The sequence below is a fragment of the Ranitomeya imitator genome, chromosome 4, assembly GCF_032444005.1.
Source record: "Ranitomeya imitator isolate aRanImi1 chromosome 4, aRanImi1.pri, whole genome shotgun sequence".
NCBI lineage: Eukaryota > Metazoa > Chordata > Amphibia > Anura > Dendrobatidae > Ranitomeya > Ranitomeya imitator.
This window is the reverse complement of record NC_091285.1, coordinates 453,820,426-453,838,592: the sequence shown is the minus strand read 5'-3', so window position 1 is coordinate 453,838,592 and position 18,167 is coordinate 453,820,426. Positions and strand designations below refer to the sequence as shown.

The 18,167-nt window shown below is 47.8% G+C and overlaps 31 non-coding genes across 31 annotated transcripts; all 31 read right to left on the bottom strand.

Annotated features, from left to right (window-relative positions):
- Positions 1–4: 4 nt before the first annotated feature.
- On the bottom strand, positions 5–76 carry TRNAD-GUC (transfer RNA aspartic acid (anticodon GUC)). Its single transcript has one exon. It is a non-coding gene; the product is annotated as a tRNA-Asp (tRNA).
- A 736-nt stretch (positions 77–812) lies between these two features.
- TRNAI-AAU (transfer RNA isoleucine (anticodon AAU)) lies at positions 813–886 on the bottom strand. The gene has a single exon. It is a non-coding gene; the product is annotated as a tRNA-Ile (tRNA).
- Positions 887–1,101: 215 nt separating this feature from the next.
- TRNAD-GUC (transfer RNA aspartic acid (anticodon GUC)) lies at positions 1,102–1,173 on the bottom strand. Its single transcript has one exon. It is a non-coding gene; the product is annotated as a tRNA-Asp (tRNA).
- Positions 1,174–1,909: 736 nt separating this feature from the next.
- TRNAI-AAU (transfer RNA isoleucine (anticodon AAU)) lies at positions 1,910–1,983 on the bottom strand. The gene has a single exon. It is a non-coding gene; the product is annotated as a tRNA-Ile (tRNA).
- A 215-nt stretch (positions 1,984–2,198) lies between these two features.
- On the bottom strand, positions 2,199–2,270 carry TRNAD-GUC (transfer RNA aspartic acid (anticodon GUC)). Its single transcript has one exon. It is a non-coding gene; the product is annotated as a tRNA-Asp (tRNA).
- Positions 2,271–3,006: 736 nt separating this feature from the next.
- TRNAI-AAU (transfer RNA isoleucine (anticodon AAU)) lies at positions 3,007–3,080 on the bottom strand. Its single transcript has one exon. It is a non-coding gene; the product is annotated as a tRNA-Ile (tRNA).
- A 215-nt stretch (positions 3,081–3,295) lies between these two features.
- TRNAD-GUC (transfer RNA aspartic acid (anticodon GUC)) lies at positions 3,296–3,367 on the bottom strand. The gene has a single exon. It is a non-coding gene; the product is annotated as a tRNA-Asp (tRNA).
- Positions 3,368–4,103: 736 nt separating this feature from the next.
- On the bottom strand, positions 4,104–4,177 carry TRNAI-AAU (transfer RNA isoleucine (anticodon AAU)). Its single transcript has one exon. It is a non-coding gene; the product is annotated as a tRNA-Ile (tRNA).
- Positions 4,178–4,392: 215 nt separating this feature from the next.
- Positions 4,393–4,464, bottom strand: TRNAD-GUC (transfer RNA aspartic acid (anticodon GUC)). The gene has a single exon. It is a non-coding gene; the product is annotated as a tRNA-Asp (tRNA).
- A 736-nt stretch (positions 4,465–5,200) lies between these two features.
- On the bottom strand, positions 5,201–5,274 carry TRNAI-AAU (transfer RNA isoleucine (anticodon AAU)). The gene has a single exon. It is a non-coding gene; the product is annotated as a tRNA-Ile (tRNA).
- Positions 5,275–5,489: 215 nt separating this feature from the next.
- Positions 5,490–5,561, bottom strand: TRNAD-GUC (transfer RNA aspartic acid (anticodon GUC)). The gene has a single exon. It is a non-coding gene; the product is annotated as a tRNA-Asp (tRNA).
- Positions 5,562–6,297: 736 nt separating this feature from the next.
- TRNAI-AAU (transfer RNA isoleucine (anticodon AAU)) lies at positions 6,298–6,371 on the bottom strand. Its single transcript has one exon. It is a non-coding gene; the product is annotated as a tRNA-Ile (tRNA).
- A 215-nt stretch (positions 6,372–6,586) lies between these two features.
- TRNAD-GUC (transfer RNA aspartic acid (anticodon GUC)) lies at positions 6,587–6,658 on the bottom strand. The gene has a single exon. It is a non-coding gene; the product is annotated as a tRNA-Asp (tRNA).
- Positions 6,659–7,394: 736 nt separating this feature from the next.
- Positions 7,395–7,468, bottom strand: TRNAI-AAU (transfer RNA isoleucine (anticodon AAU)). The gene has a single exon. It is a non-coding gene; the product is annotated as a tRNA-Ile (tRNA).
- A 215-nt stretch (positions 7,469–7,683) lies between these two features.
- Positions 7,684–7,755, bottom strand: TRNAD-GUC (transfer RNA aspartic acid (anticodon GUC)). Its single transcript has one exon. It is a non-coding gene; the product is annotated as a tRNA-Asp (tRNA).
- Positions 7,756–8,491: 736 nt separating this feature from the next.
- TRNAI-AAU (transfer RNA isoleucine (anticodon AAU)) lies at positions 8,492–8,565 on the bottom strand. The gene has a single exon. It is a non-coding gene; the product is annotated as a tRNA-Ile (tRNA).
- Positions 8,566–8,780: 215 nt separating this feature from the next.
- On the bottom strand, positions 8,781–8,852 carry TRNAD-GUC (transfer RNA aspartic acid (anticodon GUC)). Its single transcript has one exon. It is a non-coding gene; the product is annotated as a tRNA-Asp (tRNA).
- Positions 8,853–9,588: 736 nt separating this feature from the next.
- Positions 9,589–9,662, bottom strand: TRNAI-AAU (transfer RNA isoleucine (anticodon AAU)). The gene has a single exon. It is a non-coding gene; the product is annotated as a tRNA-Ile (tRNA).
- Positions 9,663–9,877: 215 nt separating this feature from the next.
- On the bottom strand, positions 9,878–9,949 carry TRNAD-GUC (transfer RNA aspartic acid (anticodon GUC)). Its single transcript has one exon. It is a non-coding gene; the product is annotated as a tRNA-Asp (tRNA).
- A 736-nt stretch (positions 9,950–10,685) lies between these two features.
- On the bottom strand, positions 10,686–10,759 carry TRNAI-AAU (transfer RNA isoleucine (anticodon AAU)). Its single transcript has one exon. It is a non-coding gene; the product is annotated as a tRNA-Ile (tRNA).
- Positions 10,760–10,974: 215 nt separating this feature from the next.
- On the bottom strand, positions 10,975–11,046 carry TRNAD-GUC (transfer RNA aspartic acid (anticodon GUC)). Its single transcript has one exon. It is a non-coding gene; the product is annotated as a tRNA-Asp (tRNA).
- Positions 11,047–11,782: 736 nt separating this feature from the next.
- Positions 11,783–11,856, bottom strand: TRNAI-AAU (transfer RNA isoleucine (anticodon AAU)). Its single transcript has one exon. It is a non-coding gene; the product is annotated as a tRNA-Ile (tRNA).
- Positions 11,857–12,071: 215 nt separating this feature from the next.
- On the bottom strand, positions 12,072–12,143 carry TRNAD-GUC (transfer RNA aspartic acid (anticodon GUC)). Its single transcript has one exon. It is a non-coding gene; the product is annotated as a tRNA-Asp (tRNA).
- Positions 12,144–12,879: 736 nt separating this feature from the next.
- On the bottom strand, positions 12,880–12,953 carry TRNAI-AAU (transfer RNA isoleucine (anticodon AAU)). The gene has a single exon. It is a non-coding gene; the product is annotated as a tRNA-Ile (tRNA).
- A 1,023-nt stretch (positions 12,954–13,976) lies between these two features.
- On the bottom strand, positions 13,977–14,050 carry TRNAI-AAU (transfer RNA isoleucine (anticodon AAU)). The gene has a single exon. It is a non-coding gene; the product is annotated as a tRNA-Ile (tRNA).
- A 215-nt stretch (positions 14,051–14,265) lies between these two features.
- On the bottom strand, positions 14,266–14,337 carry TRNAD-GUC (transfer RNA aspartic acid (anticodon GUC)). Its single transcript has one exon. It is a non-coding gene; the product is annotated as a tRNA-Asp (tRNA).
- Positions 14,338–15,073: 736 nt separating this feature from the next.
- On the bottom strand, positions 15,074–15,147 carry TRNAI-AAU (transfer RNA isoleucine (anticodon AAU)). Its single transcript has one exon. It is a non-coding gene; the product is annotated as a tRNA-Ile (tRNA).
- Positions 15,148–15,362: 215 nt separating this feature from the next.
- Positions 15,363–15,434, bottom strand: TRNAD-GUC (transfer RNA aspartic acid (anticodon GUC)). The gene has a single exon. It is a non-coding gene; the product is annotated as a tRNA-Asp (tRNA).
- Positions 15,435–16,170: 736 nt separating this feature from the next.
- TRNAI-AAU (transfer RNA isoleucine (anticodon AAU)) lies at positions 16,171–16,244 on the bottom strand. Its single transcript has one exon. It is a non-coding gene; the product is annotated as a tRNA-Ile (tRNA).
- A 215-nt stretch (positions 16,245–16,459) lies between these two features.
- On the bottom strand, positions 16,460–16,531 carry TRNAD-GUC (transfer RNA aspartic acid (anticodon GUC)). Its single transcript has one exon. It is a non-coding gene; the product is annotated as a tRNA-Asp (tRNA).
- Positions 16,532–17,267: 736 nt separating this feature from the next.
- TRNAI-AAU (transfer RNA isoleucine (anticodon AAU)) lies at positions 17,268–17,341 on the bottom strand. Its single transcript has one exon. It is a non-coding gene; the product is annotated as a tRNA-Ile (tRNA).
- Between the last annotated feature and the right edge of the window lie 826 nt (positions 17,342–18,167).

Below are 18,167 nucleotides of genomic sequence, written 5' to 3'. Positions count from 1 at the left end.
AGGCCTCCCCGTCGGGGAATCGAACCCCGGTCTCCCGCGTGACAGGCGGGGATACTTACCACTATACTAACGAGGATTGGCTGTGCCGTCACCTCTGGCATCGCACTCCGAGAAAGTGCACACGCGGTATGTGAATGATCAGATGAACCCCTGTTGGCCAGGCTCCTTTTTCGTTTTGGCACTTTCAGACAAGGGAGGCGAGACTGTGAAGAAAACTGCAATTTTTGGGAGAGAGAGCAGCCGCCCTAATGATGGCAAAGCTGTCTATAGTGTCTGGGAGCTTTTGTCAAACTTTTGCTCGGCAGACCAATAATGGCCTCATTCAGACAGCTGTATTTTCAGGACGGCATACTGACCCTAGCATGACCTAATATCAAGTCTAGTAAGTTAAAGATTGCCACAGCTACATTGATACATCACCAGAACCGCCGTCAGTGCCTGGCTGCGGAAACAGCACTTCCATCAGCATATGACTACATCAGCATATGAGTTCAACACAAGACCCATCATCAGTACATGAATACAGCACCAGAGACACCATCAGCACATAAACACAGCACCAAGCTTAACACAGAGATCCATTGCAATGGCGCAATGGTCAACAGCAAAATACGCTGCAACTATACTATCTGCTTGCTACAGGCTTCAAATAACACCACCACACCATAGGGACAACTACTTCTGCAAATCAGTTAGGCATGCAATTCTACACAGAAAGCACTATGAACAAAACGCGGAGTAAAAAGAAACAAGCTTCAGCATCGACCTACCTGGGATGAAACGAGTGCACGGGACCTCTAAAAAGCTGTGCTTGGCCCGTACGGGGATCGAACCCGCGACCTTGGCGTTATTAGCACCACGCTCTAACCAACTGAGCTAACCGGCCATGGGTGGGGCGTTTATCCCCTACGCAAAGAACTGGAAATAGGTATGAGCGCAAATAATTCCGTTTTGGGGGGGGGATGGATTTATCACACAATGTAGAGACTTCTGGTGGCAGTAAAGTGACAATCAAACAATAAAATATCAAAAGCCCCTGAATATGAATTTATTGCCAGCAGGATCAGCTTCTCGGAGCAAATTCAAGAATATAAGAGAGGCCTCCCCGTCGGGGAATCGAACCCCGGTCTCCCGCGTGACAGGCGGGGATACTTACCACTATACTAACGAGGATTGGCTGTGCCGTCACCTCTGGCATCGCACTCCGAGAAAGTGCACACGCGGTATGTGAATGATCAGATGAACCCCTGTTGGCCAGGCTCCTTTTTCGTTTTGGCACTTTCAGACAAGGGAGGCGAGACTGTGAAGAAAACTGCAATTTTTGGGAGAGAGAGCAGCCGCCCTAATGATGGCAAAGCTGTCTATAGTGTCTGGGAGCTTTTGTCAAACTTTTGCTCGGCAGACCAATAATGGCCTCATTCAGACAGCTGTATTTTCAGGACGGCATACTGACCGTAGCATGACCTAATATCAAGTCTAGTAAGTTAAAGATTGCCACAGCTACATTGATACATCACCAGAACCGCCGTCAGTGCCTGGCTGCGGAAACAGCACTTCCATCAGCATATGACTACATCAGCATATGAGTTCAACACAAGACCCATCATCAGTACATGAATACAGCACCAGAGACACCATCAGCACATAAACACAGCACCAAGCTTAACACAGAGATCCATTGCAATGGCGCAATGGTCAACAGCAAAATACGCTGCAACTATACTATCTGCTTGCTACAGGCTTCAAATAACACCACCACACCATAGGGACAACTACTTCTGCAAATCAGTTAGGCATGCAATTCTACACAGAAAGCACTATGAACAAAATGCGGAGTAAAAAGAAACAAGCTTCAGCATCGACCTACCTGGGATGAAACGAGTGCACGGGACCTCTAAAAAGCTGTGCTTGGCCCGTACGGGGATCGAACCCGCGACCTTGGCGTTATTAGCACCACGCTCTAACCAACTGAGCTAACCGGCCATGGGTGGGGCGTTTATCCCCTACGCAAAGAACTGGAAATAGGTATGAGTGCAAATAATTCCGTTTTGGGGGGGGGATGGATTTATCACACAATGTAGAGACTTCTGGTGGCAGTAAAGTGACAATCAAACAATAAAATATCAAAAGCCCCTGAATATGAATTTATTGCCAGCAGGATCAGCTTCTCGGAGCAAATTCAAGAATATAAGAGAGGCCTCCCCGTCGGGGAATCGAACCCCGGTCTCCCGCGTGACAGGCGGGGATACTTACCACTATACTAACGAGGATTGGCTGTGCCGTCACCTCTGGCATCGCACTCCGAGAAAGTGCACACGCGGTATGTGAATGATCAGATGAACCCCTGTTGGCCAGGCTCCTTTTTCGTTTTGGCACTTTCAGACAAGGGAGGCGAGACTGTGAAGAAAACTGCAATTTTTGGGAGAGAGAGCAGCCGCCCTAATGATGGCAAAGCTGTCTATAGTGTCTGGGAGCTTTTGTCAAACTTTTGCTCGGCAGACCAATAATGGCCTCATTCAGACAGCTGTATTTTCAGGACGGCATACTGACCCTAGCATGACCTAATATCAAGTCTAGTAAGTTAAAGATTGCCACAGCTACATTGATACATCACCAGAACCGCCGTCAGTGCCTGGCTGCGGAAACAGCACTTCCATCAGCATATGACTACATCAGCATATGAGTTCAACACAAGACCCATCATCAGTACATGAATACAGCACCAGAGACACCATCAGCACATAAACACAGCACCAAGCTTAACACAGAGATCCATTGCAATGGCGCAATGGTCAACAGCAAAATACGCTGCAACTATACTATCTGCTTGCTACAGGCTTCAAATAACACCACCACACCATAGGGACAACTACTTCTGCAAATCAGTTAGGCATGCAATTCTACACAGAAAGCACTATGAACAAAACGCGGAGTAAAAAGAAACAAGCTTCAGCATCGACCTACCTGGGATGAAACGAGTGCACGGGACCTCTAAAAAGCTGTGCTTGGCCCGTACGGGGATCGAACCCGCGACCTTGGCGTTATTAGCACCACGCTCTAACCAACTGAGCTAACCGGCCATGGGTGGGGCGTTTATCCCCTACGCAAAGAACTGGAAATAGGTATGAGCGCAAATAATTCCGTTTTGGGGGGGGGATGGATTTATCACACAATGTAGAGACTTCTGGTGGCAGTAAAGTGACAATCAAACAATAAAATATCAAAAGCCCCTGAATATGAATTTATTGCCAGCAGGATCAGCTTCTCGGAGCAAATTCAAGAATATAAGAGAGGCCTCCCCGTCGGGGAATCGAACCCCGGTCTCCCGCGTGACAGGCGGGGATACTTACCACTATACTAACGAGGATTGGCTGTGCCGTCACCTCTGGCATCGCACTCCGAGAAAGTGCACACGCGGTATGTGAATGATCAGATGAACCCCTGTTGGCCAGGCTCCTTTTTCGTTTTGGCACTTTCAGACAAGGGAGGCGAGACTGTGAAGAAAACTGCAATTTTTGGGAGAGAGAGCAGCCGCCCTAATGATGGCAAAGCTGTCTATAGTGTCTGGGAGCTTTTGTCAAACTTTTGCTCGGCAGACCAATAATGGCCTCATTCAGACAGCTGTATTTTCAGGACGGCATACTGACCCTAGCATGACCTAATATCAAGTCTAGTAAGTTAAAGATTGCCACAGCTACATTGATACATCACCAGAACCGCCGTCAGTGCCTGGCTGCGGAAACAGCACTTCCATCAGCATATGACTACATCAGCATATGAGTTCAACACAAGACCCATCATCAGTACATGAATACAGCACCAGAGACACCATCAGCACATAAACACAGCACCAAGCTTAACACAGAGATCCATTGCAATGGCGCAATGGTCAACAGCAAAATACGCTGCAACTATACTATCTGTTTGCTACAGGCTTCAAATAACACCACCACACCATAGGGACAACTACTTCTGCAAATCAGTTAGGCATGCAATTCTACACAGAAAGCACTATGAACAAAACGCGGAGTAAAAAGAAACAAGCTTCAGCATCGACCTACCTGGGATGAAACGAGTGCACGGGACCTCTAAAAAGCTGTGCTTGGCCCGTACGGGGATCGAACCCGCGACCTTGGCGTTATTAGCACCACGCTCTAACCAACTGAGCTAACCGGCCATGGGTGGGGCGTTTATCCCCTACGCAAAGAACTGGAAATAGGTATGAGCGCAAATAATTCCGTTTTGGGGGGGGGATGGATTTATCACACAATGTAGAGACTTCTGGTGGCAGTAAAGTGACAATCAAACAATAAAATATCAAAAGCCCCTGAATATGAATTTATTGCCAGCAGGATCAGCTTCTCGGAGCAAATTCAAGAATATAAGAGAGGCCTCCCCGTCGGGGAATCGAACCCCGGTCTCCCGCGTGACAGGCGGGGATACTTACCACTATACTAACGAGGATTGGCTGTGCCGTCACCTCTGGCATCGCACTCCGAGAAAGTGCACACGCGGTATGTGAATGATCAGATGAACCCCTGTTGGCCAGGCTCCTTTTTCGTTTTGGCACTTTCAGACAAGGGAGGCGAGACTGTGAAGAAAACTGCAATTTTTGGGAGAGAGAGCAGCCGCCCTAATGATGGCAAAGCTGTCTATAGTGTCTGGGAGCTTTTGTCAAACTTTTGCTCGGCAGACCAATAATGGCCTCATTCAGACAGCTGTATTTTCAGGATGGCATACTGACCGTAGCATGACCTAATATCAAGTCTAGTAAGTTAAAGATTGCCACAGCTACATTGATACATCACCAGAACCGCCGTCAGTGCCTGGCTGCGGAAACAGCACTTCCATCAGCATATGACTACATCAGCATATGAGTTCAACACAAGACCCATCATCAGTACATGAATACAGCACCAGAGACACCATCAGCACATAAACACAGCACCAAGCTTAACACAGAGATCCATTGCAATGGCGCAATGGTCAACAGCAAAATACGCTGCAACTATACTATCTGCTTGCTACAGGCTTCAAATAACACCACCACACCATAGGGACAACTACTTCTGCAAATCAGTTAGGCATGCAATTCTACACAGAAAGCACTATGAACAAAACGCGGAGTAAAAAGAAACAAGCTTCAGCATCGACCTACCTGGGATGAAACGAGTGCACGGGACCTCTAAAAAGCTGTGCTTGGCCCGTACGGGGATCGAACCCGCGACCTTGGCGTTATTAGCACCACGCTCTAACCAACTGAGCTAACCGGCCATGGGTGGGGCGTTTATCCCCTACGCAAAGAACTGGAAATAGGTATGAGCGCAAATAATTCCGTTTTGGGGGGGGGATGGATTTATCACACAATGTAGAGACTTCTGGTGGCAGTAAAGTGACAATCAAACAATAAAATATCAAAAGCCCCTGAATATGAATTTATTGCCAGCAGGATCAGCTTCTCGGAGCAAATTCAAGAATATAAGAGAGGCCTCCCCGTCGGGGAATCGAACCCCGGTCTCCCGCGTGACAGGCGGGGATACTTACCACTATACTAACGAGGATTGGCTGTGCCGTCACCTCTGGCATCGCACTCCGAGAAAGTGCACACGCGGTATGTGAATGATCAGATGAACCCCTGTTGGCCAGGCTCCTTTTTCGTTTTGGCACTTTCAGACAAGGGAGGCGAGACTGTGAAGAAAACTGCAATTTTTGGGAGAGAGAGCAGCCGCCCTAATGATGGCAAAGCTGTCTATAGTGTCTGGGAGCTTTTGTCAAACTTTTGCTCGGCAGACCAATAATGGCCTCATTCAGACAGCTGTATTTTCAGGACGGCATACTGACCGTAGCATGACCTAATATCAAGTCTAGTAAGTTAAAGATTGCCACAGCTACATTGATACATCACCAGAACCGCCGTCAGTGCCTGGCTGCGGAAACAGCACTTCCATCAGCATATGACTACATCAGCATATGAGTTCAACACAAGACCCATCATCAGTACATGAATACAGCACCAGAGACACCATCAGCACATAAACACAGCACCAAGCTTAACACAGAGATCCATTGCAATGGCGCAATGGTCAACAGCAAAATACGCTGCAACTATACTATCTGCTTGCTACAGGCTTCAAATAACACCACCACACCATAGGGACAACTACTTCTGCAAATCAGTTAGGCATGCAATTCTACACAGAAAGCACTATGAACAAAACGCGGAGTAAAAAGAAACAAGCTTCAGCATCGACCTACCTGGGATGAAACGAGTGCACGGGACCTCTAAAAAGCTGTGCTTGGCCCGTACGGGGATCGAACCCGCGACCTTGGCGTTATTAGCACCACGCTCTAACCAACTGAGCTAACCGGCCATGGGTGGGGCGTTTATCCCCTACGCAAAGAACTGGAAATAGGTATGAGCGCAAATAATTCCGTTTTGGGGGGGGGATGGATTTATCACACAATGTAGAGACTTCTGGTGGCAGTAAAGTGACAATCAAACAATAAAATATCAAAAGCCCCTGAATATGAATTTATTGCCAGCAGGATCAGCTTCTCGGAGCAAATTCAAGAATATAAGAGAGGCCTCCCCGTCGGGGAATCGAACCCCGGTCTCCCGCGTGACAGGCGGGGATACTTACCACTATACTAACGAGGATTGGCTGTGCCGTCACCTCTGGCATCGCACTCCGAGAAAGTGCACACGCGGTATGTGAATGATCAGATGAACCCCTGTTGGCCAGGCTCCTTTTTCGTTTTGGCACTTTCAGACAAGGGAGGCGAGACTGTGAAGAAAACTGCAATTTTTGGGAGAGAGAGCAGCCGCCCTAATGATGGCAAAGCTGTCTATAGTGTCTGGGAGCTTTTGTCAAACTTTTGCTCGGCAGACCAATAATGGCCTCATTCAGACAGCTGTATTTTCAGGACGGCATACTGACCGTAGCATGACCTAATATCAAGTCTAGTAAGTTAAAGATTGCCACAGCTACATTGATACATCACCAGAACCGCCGTCAGTGCCTGGCTGCGGAAACAGCACTTCCATCAGCATATGACTACATCAGCATATGAGTTCAACACAAGACCCATCATCAGTACATGAATACAGCACCAGAGACACCATCAGCACATAAACACAGCACCAAGCTTAACACAGAGATCCATTGCAATGGCGCAATGGTCAACAGCAAAATACGCTGCAACTATACTATCTGCTTGCTACAGGCTTCAAATAACACCACCACACCATAGGGACAACTACTTCTGCAAATCAGTTAGGCATGCAATTCTACACAGAAAGCACTATGAACAAAACGCGGAGTAAAAAGAAACAAGCTTCAGCATCGACCTACCTGGGATGAAACGAGTGCACGGGACCTCTAAAAAGCTGTGCTTGGCCCGTACGGGGATCGAACCCGCGACCTTGGCGTTATTAGCACCACGCTCTAACCAACTGAGCTAACCGGCCATGGGTGGGGCGTTTATCCCCTACGCAAAGAACTGGAAATAGGTATGAGCGCAAATAATTCCGTTTTGGGGGGGGGATGGATTTATCACACAATGTAGAGACTTCTGGTGGCAGTAAAGTGACAATCAAACAATAAAATATCAAAAGCCCCTGAATATGAATTTATTGCCAGCAGGATCAGCTTCTCGGAGCAAATTCAAGAATATAAGAGAGGCCTCCCCGTCGGGGAATCGAACCCCGGTCTCCCGCGTGACAGGCGGGGATACTTACCACTATACTAACGAGGATTGGCTGTGCCGTCACCTCTGGCATCGCACTCCGAGAAAGTGCACACGCGGTATGTGAATGATCAGATGAACCCCTGTTGGCCAGGCTCCTTTTTCGTTTTGGCACTTTCAGACAAGGGAGGCGAGACTGTGAAGAAAACTGCAATTTTTGGGAGAGAGAGCAGCCGCCCTAATGATGGCAAAGCTGTCTATAGTGTCTGGGAGCTTTTGTCAAACTTTTGCTCGGCAGACCAATAATGGCCTCATTCAGACAGCTGTATTTTCAGGACGGCATACTGACCCTAGCATGACCTAATATCAAGTCTAGTAAGTTAAAGATTGCCACAGCTACATTGATACATCACCAGAACCGCCGTCAGTGCCTGGCTGCGGAAACAGCACTTCCATCAGCATATGACTACATCAGCATATGAGTTCAACACAAGACCCATCATCAGTACATGAATACAGCACCAGAGACACCATCAGCACATAAACACAGCACCAAGCTTAACACAGAGATCCATTGCAATGGCGCAATGGTCAACAGCAAAATACGCTGCAACTATACTATCTGCTTGCTACAGGCTTCAAATAACACCACCACACCATAGGGACAACTACTTCTGCAAATCAGTTAGGCATGCAATTCTACACAGAAAGCACTATGAACAAAACGCGGAGTAAAAAGAAACAAGCTTCAGCATCGACCTACCTGGGATGAAACGAGTGCACGGGACCTCTAAAAAGCTGTGCTTGGCCCGTACGGGGATCGAACCCGCGACCTTGGCGTTATTAGCACCACGCTCTAACCAACTGAGCTAACCGGCCATGGGTGGGGCGTTTATCCCCTACGCAAAGAACTGGAAATAGGTATGAGCGCAAATAATTCCGTTTTGGGGGGGGGATGGATTTATCACACAATGTAGAGACTTCTGGTGGCAGTAAAGTGACAATCAAACAATAAAATATCAAAAGCCCCTGAATATGAATTTATTGCCAGCAGGATCAGCTTCTCGGAGCAAATTCAAGAATATAAGAGAGGCCTCCCCGTCGGGGAATCGAACCCCGGTCTCCCGCGTGACAGGCGGGGATACTTACCACTATACTAACGAGGATTGGCTGTGCCGTCACCTCTGGCATCGCACTCCGAGAAAGTGCACACGCGGTATGTGAATGATCAGATGAACCCCTGTTGGCCAGGCTCCTTTTTCGTTTTGGCACTTTCAGACAAGGGAGGCGAGACTGTGAAGAAAACTGCAATTTTTGGGAGAGAGAGCAGCCGCCCTAATGATGGCAAAGCTGTCTATAGTGTCTGGGAGCTTTTGTCAAACTTTTGCTCGGCAGACCAATAATGGCCTCATTCAGACAGCTGTATTTTCAGGACGGCATACTGACCCTAGCATGACCTAATATCAAGTCTAGTAAGTTAAAGATTGCCACAGCTACATTGATACATCACCAGAACCGCCGTCAGTGCCTGGCTGCGGAAACAGCACTTCCATCAGCATATGACTACATCAGCATATGAGTTCAACACAAGACCCATCATCAGTACATGAATACAGCACCAGAGACACCATCAGCACATAAACACAGCACCAAGCTTAACACAGAGATCCATTGCAATGGCGCAATGGTCAACAGCAAAATACGCTGCAACTATACTATCTGCTTGCTACAGGCTTCAAATAACACCACCACACCATAGGGACAACTACTTCTGCAAATCAGTTAGGCATGCAATTCTACACAGAAAGCACTATGAACAAAACGCGGAGTAAAAAGAAACAAGCTTCAGCATCGACCTACCTGGGATGAAACGAGTGCACGGGACCTCTAAAAAGCTGTGCTTGGCCCGTACGGGGATCGAACCCGCGACCTTGGCGTTATTAGCACCACGCTCTAACCAACTGAGCTAACCGGCCATGGGTGGGGCGTTTATCCCCTACGCAAAGAACTGGAAATAGGTATGAGCGCAAATAATTCCGTTTTGGGGGGGGGATGGATTTATCACACAATGTAGAGACTTCTGGTGGCAGTAAAGTGACAATCAAACAATAAAATATCAAAAGCCCCTGAATATGAATTTATTGCCAGCAGGATCAGCTTCTCGGAGCAAATTCAAGAATATAAGAGAGGCCTCCCCGTCGGGGAATCGAACCCCGGTCTCCCGCGTGACAGGCGGGGATACTTACCACTATACTAACGAGGATTGGCTGTGCCGTCACCTCTGGCATCGCACTCCGAGAAAGTGCACACGCGGTATGTGAATGATCAGATGAACCCCTGTTGGCCAGGCTCCTTTTTCGTTTTGGCACTTTCAGACAAGGGAGGCGAGACTGTGAAGAAAACTGCAATTTTTGGGAGAGAGAGCAGCCGCCCTAATGATGGCAAAGCTGTCTATAGTGTCTGGGAGCTTTTGTCAAACTTTTGCTCGGCAGACCAATAATGGCCTCATTCAGACAGCTGTATTTTCAGGACGGCATACTGACCCTAGCATGACCTAATATCAAGTCTAGTAAGTTAAAGATTGCCACAGCTACATTGATACATCACCAGAACCGCCGTCAGTGCCTGGCTGCGGAAACAGCACTTCCATCAGCATATGACTACATCAGCATATGAGTTCAACACAAGACCCATCATCAGTACATGAATACAGCACCAGAGACACCATCAGCACATAAACACAGCACCAAGCTTAACACAGAGATCCATTGCAATGGCGCAATGGTCAACAGCAAAATACGCTGCAACTATACTATCTGCTTGCTACAGGCTTCAAATAACACCACCACACCATAGGGACAACTACTTCTGCAAATCAGTTAGGCATGCAATTCTACACAGAAAGCACTATGAACAAAACGCGGAGTAAAAAGAAACAAGCTTCAGCATCGACCTACCTGGGATGAAACGAGTGCACGGGACCTCTAAAAAGCTGTGCTTGGCCCGTACGGGGATCGAACCCGCGACCTTGGCGTTATTAGCACCACGCTCTAACCAACTGAGCTAACCGGCCATGGGTGGGGCGTTTATCCCCTACGCAAAGAACTGGAAATAGGTATGAGCGCAAATAATTCCGTTTTGGGGGGGGGATGGATTTATCACACAATGTAGAGACTTCTGGTGGCAGTAAAGTGACAATCAAACAATAAAATATCAAAAGCCCCTGAATATGAATTTATTGCCAGCAGGATCAGCTTCTCGGAGCAAATTCAAGAATATAAGAGAGGCCTCCCCGTCGGGGAATCGAACCCCGGTCTCCCGCGTGACAGGCGGGGATACTTACCACTATACTAACGAGGATTGGCTGTGCCGTCACCTCTGGCATCGCACTCCGAGAAAGTGCACACGCGGTATGTGAATGATCAGATGAACCCCTGTTGGCCAGGCTCCTTTTTCGTTTTGGCACTTTCAGACAAGGGAGGCGAGACTGTGAAGAAAACTGCAATTTTTGGGAGAGAGAGCAGCCGCCCTAATGATGGCAAAGCTGTCTATAGTGTCTGGGAGCTTTTGTCAAACTTTTGCTCGGCAGACCAATAATGGCCTCATTCAGACAGCTGTATTTTCAGGACGGCATACTGACCCTAGCATGACCTAATATCAAGTCTAGTAAGTTAAAGATTGCCACAGCTACATTGATACATCACCAGAACCGCCGTCAGTGCCTGGCTGCGGAAACAGCACTTCCATCAGCATATGACTACATCAGCATATGAGTTCAACACAAGACCCATCATCAGTACATGAATACAGCACCAGAGACACCATCAGCACATAAACACAGCACCAAGCTTAACACAGAGATCCATTGCAATGGCGCAATGGTCAACAGCAAAATACGCTGCAACTATACTATCTGCTTGCTACAGGCTTCAAATAACACCACCACACCATAGGGACAACTACTTCTGCAAATCAGTTAGGCATGCAATTCTACACAGAAAGCACTATGAACAAAACGCGGAGTAAAAAGAAACAAGCTTCAGCATCGACCTACCTGGGATGAAACGAGTGCACGGGACCTCTAAAAAGCTGTGCTTGGCCCGTACGGGGATCGAACCCGCGACCTTGGCGTTATTAGCACCACGCTCTAACCAACTGAGCTAACCGGCCATGGGTGGGGCGTTTATCCCCTACGCAAAGAACTGGAAATAGGTATGAGCGCAAATAATTCCGTTTTGGGGGGGGGATGGATTTATCACACAATGTAGAGACTTCTGGTGGCAGTAAAGTGACAATCAAACAATAAAATATCAAAAGCCCCTGAATATGAATTTATTGCCAGCAGGATCAGCTTCTCGGAGCAAATTCAAGAATATAAGAGAGGCCTCCCCGTCGGGGAATCGAACCCCGGTCTCCCGCGTGACAGGCGGGGATACTTACCACTATACTAACGAGGATTGGCTGTGCCGTCACCTCTGGCATCGCACTCCGAGAAAGTGCACACGCGGTATGTGAATGATCAGATGAACCCCTGTTGGCCAGGCTCCTTTTTCGTTTTGGCACTTTCAGACAAGGGAGGCGAGACTGTGAAGAAAACTGCAATTTTTGGGAGAGAGAGCAGCCGCCCTAATGATGGCAAAGCTGTCTATAGTGTCTGGGAGCTTTTGTCAAACTTTTGCTCGGCAGACCAATAATGGCCTCATTCAGACAGCTGTATTTTCAGGACGGCATACTGACCCTAGCATGACCTAATATCAAGTCTAGTAAGTTAAAGATTGCCACAGCTACATTGATACATCACCAGAACCGCCGTCAGTGCCTGGCTGCGGAAACAGCACTTCCATCAGCATATGACTACATCAGCATATGAGTTCAACACAAGACCCATCATCAGTACATGAATACAGCACCAGAGACACCATCAGCACATAAACACAGCACCAAGCTTAACACAGAGATCCATTGCAATGGCGCAATGGTCAACAGCAAAATACGCTGCAACTATACTATCTGCTTGCTACAGGCTTCAAATAACACCACCACACCATAGGGACAACTACTTCTGCAAATCAGTTAGGCATGCAATTCTACACAGAAAGCACTATGAACAAAACGCGGAGTAAAAAGAAACAAGCTTCAGCATCGACCTACCTGGGATGAAACGAGTGCACGGGACCTCTAAAAAGCTGTGCTTGGCCCGTACGGGGATCGAACCCGCGACCTTGGCGTTATTAGCACCACGCTCTAACCAACTGAGCTAACCGGCCATGGGTGGGGCGTTTATCCCCTACGCAAAGAACTGGAAATAGGTATGAGCGCAAATAATTCCGTTTTGGGGGGGGGATGGATTTATCACACAATGTAGAGACTTCTGGTGGCAGTAAAGTGACAATCAAACAATAAAATATCAAAAGCCCCTGAATATGAATTTATTGCCAGCAGGATCAGCTTCTCGGAGCAAATTCAAGAATATAAGAGAGGCCTCCCCGTCGGGGAATCGAACCCCGATCTCCCGCGTGACAGGCGGGGATACTTACCACTATACTAACGAGGATTGGCTGTGCCGTCACCTCTGGCATCGCACTCCGAGAAAGTGCACACGCGGTATGTGAATGATCAGATGAACCCCTGTTGGCCAGGCTCCTTTTTCGTTTTGGCACTTTCAGACAAGGGAGGCGAGACTGTGAAGAAAACTGCAATTTTTGGGAGAGAGAGCAGCCGCCCTAATGATGGCAAAGCTGTCTATAGTGTCTGGGAGCTTTTGTCAAACTTTTGCTCGGCAGACCAATAATGGCCTCATTCAGACAGCTGTATTTTCAGGACGGCATACTGACCCTAGCATGACCTAATATCAAGTCTAGTAAGTTAAAGATTGCCACAGCTACATTGATACATCACCAGAACCGCCGTCAGTGCCTGGCTGCGGAAACAGCACTTCCATCAGCATATGACTACATCAGCATATGAGTTCAACACAAGACCCATCATCAGTACATGAATACAGCACCAGAGACACCATCAGCACATAAACACAGCACCAAGCTTAACACAGAGATCCATTGCAATGGCGCAATGGTCAACAGCAAAATACGCTGCAACTATACTATCTGCTTGCTACAGGCTTCAAATAACACCACCACACCATAGGGACAACTACTTCTGCAAATCAGTTAGGCATGCAATTCTACACAGAAAGCACTATGAACAAAACGCGGAGTAAAAAGAAACAAGCTTCAGCATCGACCTACCTGGGATGAAACGAGTGCACGGGACCTCTAAAAAGTTGTGCTTGGCCCGTACGGGGATCGAACCCGCGACCTTGGCGTTATTAGCACCACGCTCTAACCAACTGAGCTAACCGGCCATGGGTGGGGCGTTTATCCCCTACGCAAAGAACTGGAAATAGGTATGAGCGCAAATAATTCCGTTTTGGGGGGGGGATGGATTTATCACACAATGTAGAGACTTCTGGTGGCAGTAAAGTGACAATCAAACAATAAAATATCAAAAGCCCCTGAATATGAATTTATTGCCAGCAGGATCAGCTTCTCGGAGCAAATTCAAGAATATAAGAGAGGCCTCCCCGTCGGGGAATCGAACCCCGGTCTCCCGCGTGACAGGCGGGGATACTTACCACTATACTAACGAGGATTGGCTGTGCCGTCACCTCTGGCATCGCACTCCGAGAAAGTGCACACGCGGTATGTGAATGATCAGATGAACCCCTGTTGGCCAGGCTCCTTTTTCGTTTTGGCACTTTCAGACAAGGGAGGCGAGACTGTGAAGAAAACTGCAATTTTTGGGAGAGAGAGCAGCCGCCCTAATGATGGCAAAGCTGTCTATAGTGTCTGGGAGCTTTTGTCAAACTTTTGCTCGGCAGACCAATAATGGCCTCATTCAGACAGCTGTATTTTCAGGACGGCATACTGACCCTAGCATGACCTAATATCAAGTCTAGTAAGTTAAAGATTGCCACAGCTACATTGATACATCACCAGAACCGCCGTCAGTGCCTGGCTGCGGAAACAGCACTTCCATCAGCATATGACTACATCAGCATATGAGTTCAACACAAGACCCATCATCAGTACATGAATACAGCACCAGAGACACCATCAGCACATAAACACAGCACCAAGCTTAACACAGAGATCCATTGCAATGGCGCAATGGTCAACAGCAAAATACGCTGCAACTATACTATCTGCTTGCTACAGGCTTCAAATAACACCACCACACCATAGGGACAACTACTTCTGCAAATCAGTTAGGCATGCAATTCTACACAGAAAGCACTATGAACAAAACGCGGAGTAAAAAGAAACAAGCTTCAGCATCGACCTACCTGGGATGAAACGAGTGCACGGGACCTCTAAAAAGCTGTGCTTGGCCCGTACGGGGATCGAACCCGCGACCTTGGCGTTATTAGCACCACGCTCTAACCAACTGAGCTAACCGGCCATGGGTGGGGCGTTTATCCCCTACGCAAAGAACTGGAAATAGGTATGAGCGCAAATAATTCCGTTTTGGGGGGGGGATGGATTTATCACACAATGTAGAGACTTCTGGTGGCAGTAAAGTGACAATCAAACAATAAAATATCAAAAGCCCCTGAATATGAATTTATTGCCAGCAGGATCAGCTTCTCGGAGCAAATTCAAGAATATAAGAGAGGCCTCCCCGTCGGGGAATCGAACCCCGGTCTCCCGCGTGACAGGCGGGGATACTTACCACTATACTAACGAGGATTGGCTGTGCCGTCACCTCTGGCATCGCACTCCGAGAAAGTGCACACGCGGTATGTGAATGATCAGATGAACCCCTGTTGGCCAGGCTCCTTTTTCGTTTTGGCACTTTCAGACAAGGGAGGCGAGACTGTGAAGAAAACTGCAATTTTTGGGAGAGAGAGCAGCCGCCCTAATGATGGCAAAGCTGTCTATAGTGTCTGGGAGCTTTTGTCAAACTTTTGCTCGGCAGACCAATAATGGCCTCATTCAGACAGCTGTATTTTCAGGACGGCATACTGACCCTAACATGACCTAATATCAAGTCTAGTAAGTTAAAGATTGCCACAGCTACATTGATACATCACCAGAACCGCCGTCAGTGCCTGGCTGCGGAAACAGCACTTCCATCAGCATATGACTACATCAGCATATGAGTTCAACACAAGACCCATCATCAGTACATGAATACAGCACCAGAGACACCATCAGCACATAAACACAGCACCAAGCTTAACACAGAGATCCATTGCAATGGCGCAATGGTCAACAGCAAAATACGCTGCAACTATACTATCTGCTTGCTACAGGCTTCAAATAACACCACCACACCATAGGGACAACTACTTCTGCAAATCAGTTAGGCATGCAATTCTACACAGAAAGCACTATGAACAAAACGCGGAGTAAAAAGAAACAAGCTTCAGCATCGACCTACCTGGGATGAAACGAGTGCACGGGACCTCTAAAAAGCTGTGCTTGGCCCGTACGGGGATCGAACCCGCGACCTTGGCGTTATTAGCACCACGCTCTAACCAACTGAGCTAACCGGCCATGGGTGGGGCGTTTATCCCCTACGCAAAGAACTGGAAATAGGTATGAGCGCAAATAATTCCGTTTTGGGGGGGGGATGGATTTATCACACAATGTAGAGACTTCTGGTGGCAGTAAAGTGACAATCAAACAATAAAATATCAAAAGCCCCTGAATATGAATTTATTGCCAGCAGGATCAGCTTCTCGGAGCAAATTCAAGAATATAAGAGAGGCCTCCCCGTCGGGGAATCGAACCCCGGTCTCCCGCGTGACAGGCGGGGATACTTACCACTATACTAACGAGGATTGGCTGTGCCGTCACCTCTGGCATCGCACTCCGAGAAAGTGCACACGCGGTATGTGAATGATCAGATGAACCCCTGTTGGCCAGGCTCCTTTTTCGTTTTGGCACTTTCAGACAAGGGAGGCGAGACTGTGAAGAAAACTGCAATTTTTGGGAGAGAGAGCAGCCGCCCTAATGATGGCAAAGCTGTCTATAGTGTCTGGGAGCTTTTGTCAAACTTTTGCTCGGCAGACCAATAATGGCCTCATTCAGACAGCTGTATTTTCAGGACGGCATACTGACCCTAGCATGACCTAATATCAAGTCTAGTAAGTTAAAGATTGCCACAGCTACATTGATACATCACCAGAACCGCCGTCAGTGCCTGGCTGCGGAAACAGCACTTCCATCAGCATATGACTACATCAGCATATGAGTTCAACACAAGACCCATCATCAGTACATGAATACAGCACCAGAGACACCATCAGCACATAAACACAGCACCAAGCTTAACACAGAGATCCATTGCAATGGCGCAATGGTCAACAGCAAAATACGCTGCAACTATACTATCTGCTTGCTACAGGCTTCAAATAACACCACCACACCATAGGGACAACTACTTCTGCAAATCAGTTAGGCATGCAATTCTACACAGAAAGCACTATGAACAAAACGCGGAGTAAAAAGAAACAAGCTTCAGCATCGACCTACCTGGGATGAAACGAGTGCACGGGACCTCTAAAAAGCTGTGCTTGGCCCGTACGGGGATCGAACCCGCGACCTTGGCGTTATTAGCACCACGCTCTAACCAACTGAGCTAACCGGCCATGGGTGGGGCGTTTATCCCCTACGCAAAGAACTGGAAATAGGTATGAGCGCAAATAATTCCGTTTTGGGGGGGGGATGGATTTATCACACAATGTAGAGACTTCTGGTGGCAGTAAAGTGACAATCAAACAATAAAATATCAAAAGCCCCTGAATATGAATTTATTGCCAGCAGGATCAGCTTCTCGGAGCAAATTCAAGAATATAAGAGAGGCCTCCCCGTCGGGGAATCGAACCCCGGTCTCCCGCGTGACAGGCGGGGATACTTACCACCATACTAACGAGGATTGGCTGTGCCGTCACCTCTGGCATCGCACTCCGAGAAAGTGCACACGCGGTATGTGAATGATCAGATGAACCCCTGTTGGCCAGGCTCCTTTTTCGTTTTGGCACTTTCAGACAAGGGAGGCGAGACTGTGAAGAAAACTGCAATTTTTGGGAGAGAGAGCAGCCGCCCTAATGATGGCAAAGCTGTCTATAGTGTCTGGGAGCTTTTGTCAAACTTTTGCTCGGCAGACCAATAATGGCCTCATTCAGACAGCTGTATTTTCAGGACGGCATACTGACCCTAGCATGACCTAATATCAAGTCTAGTAAGTTAAAGATTGCCACAGCTACATTGATACATCACCAGAACCGCCGTCAGTGCCTGGCTGCGGAAACAGCACTTCCATCAGCATATGACTACATCAGCATATGAGTTCAACACAAGACCCATCATCAGTACATGAATACAGCACCAGAGACACCATCAGCACATAAACACAGCACCAAGCTTAACACAGAGATCCATTGCAATGGCGCAATGGTCAACAGCAAAATACGC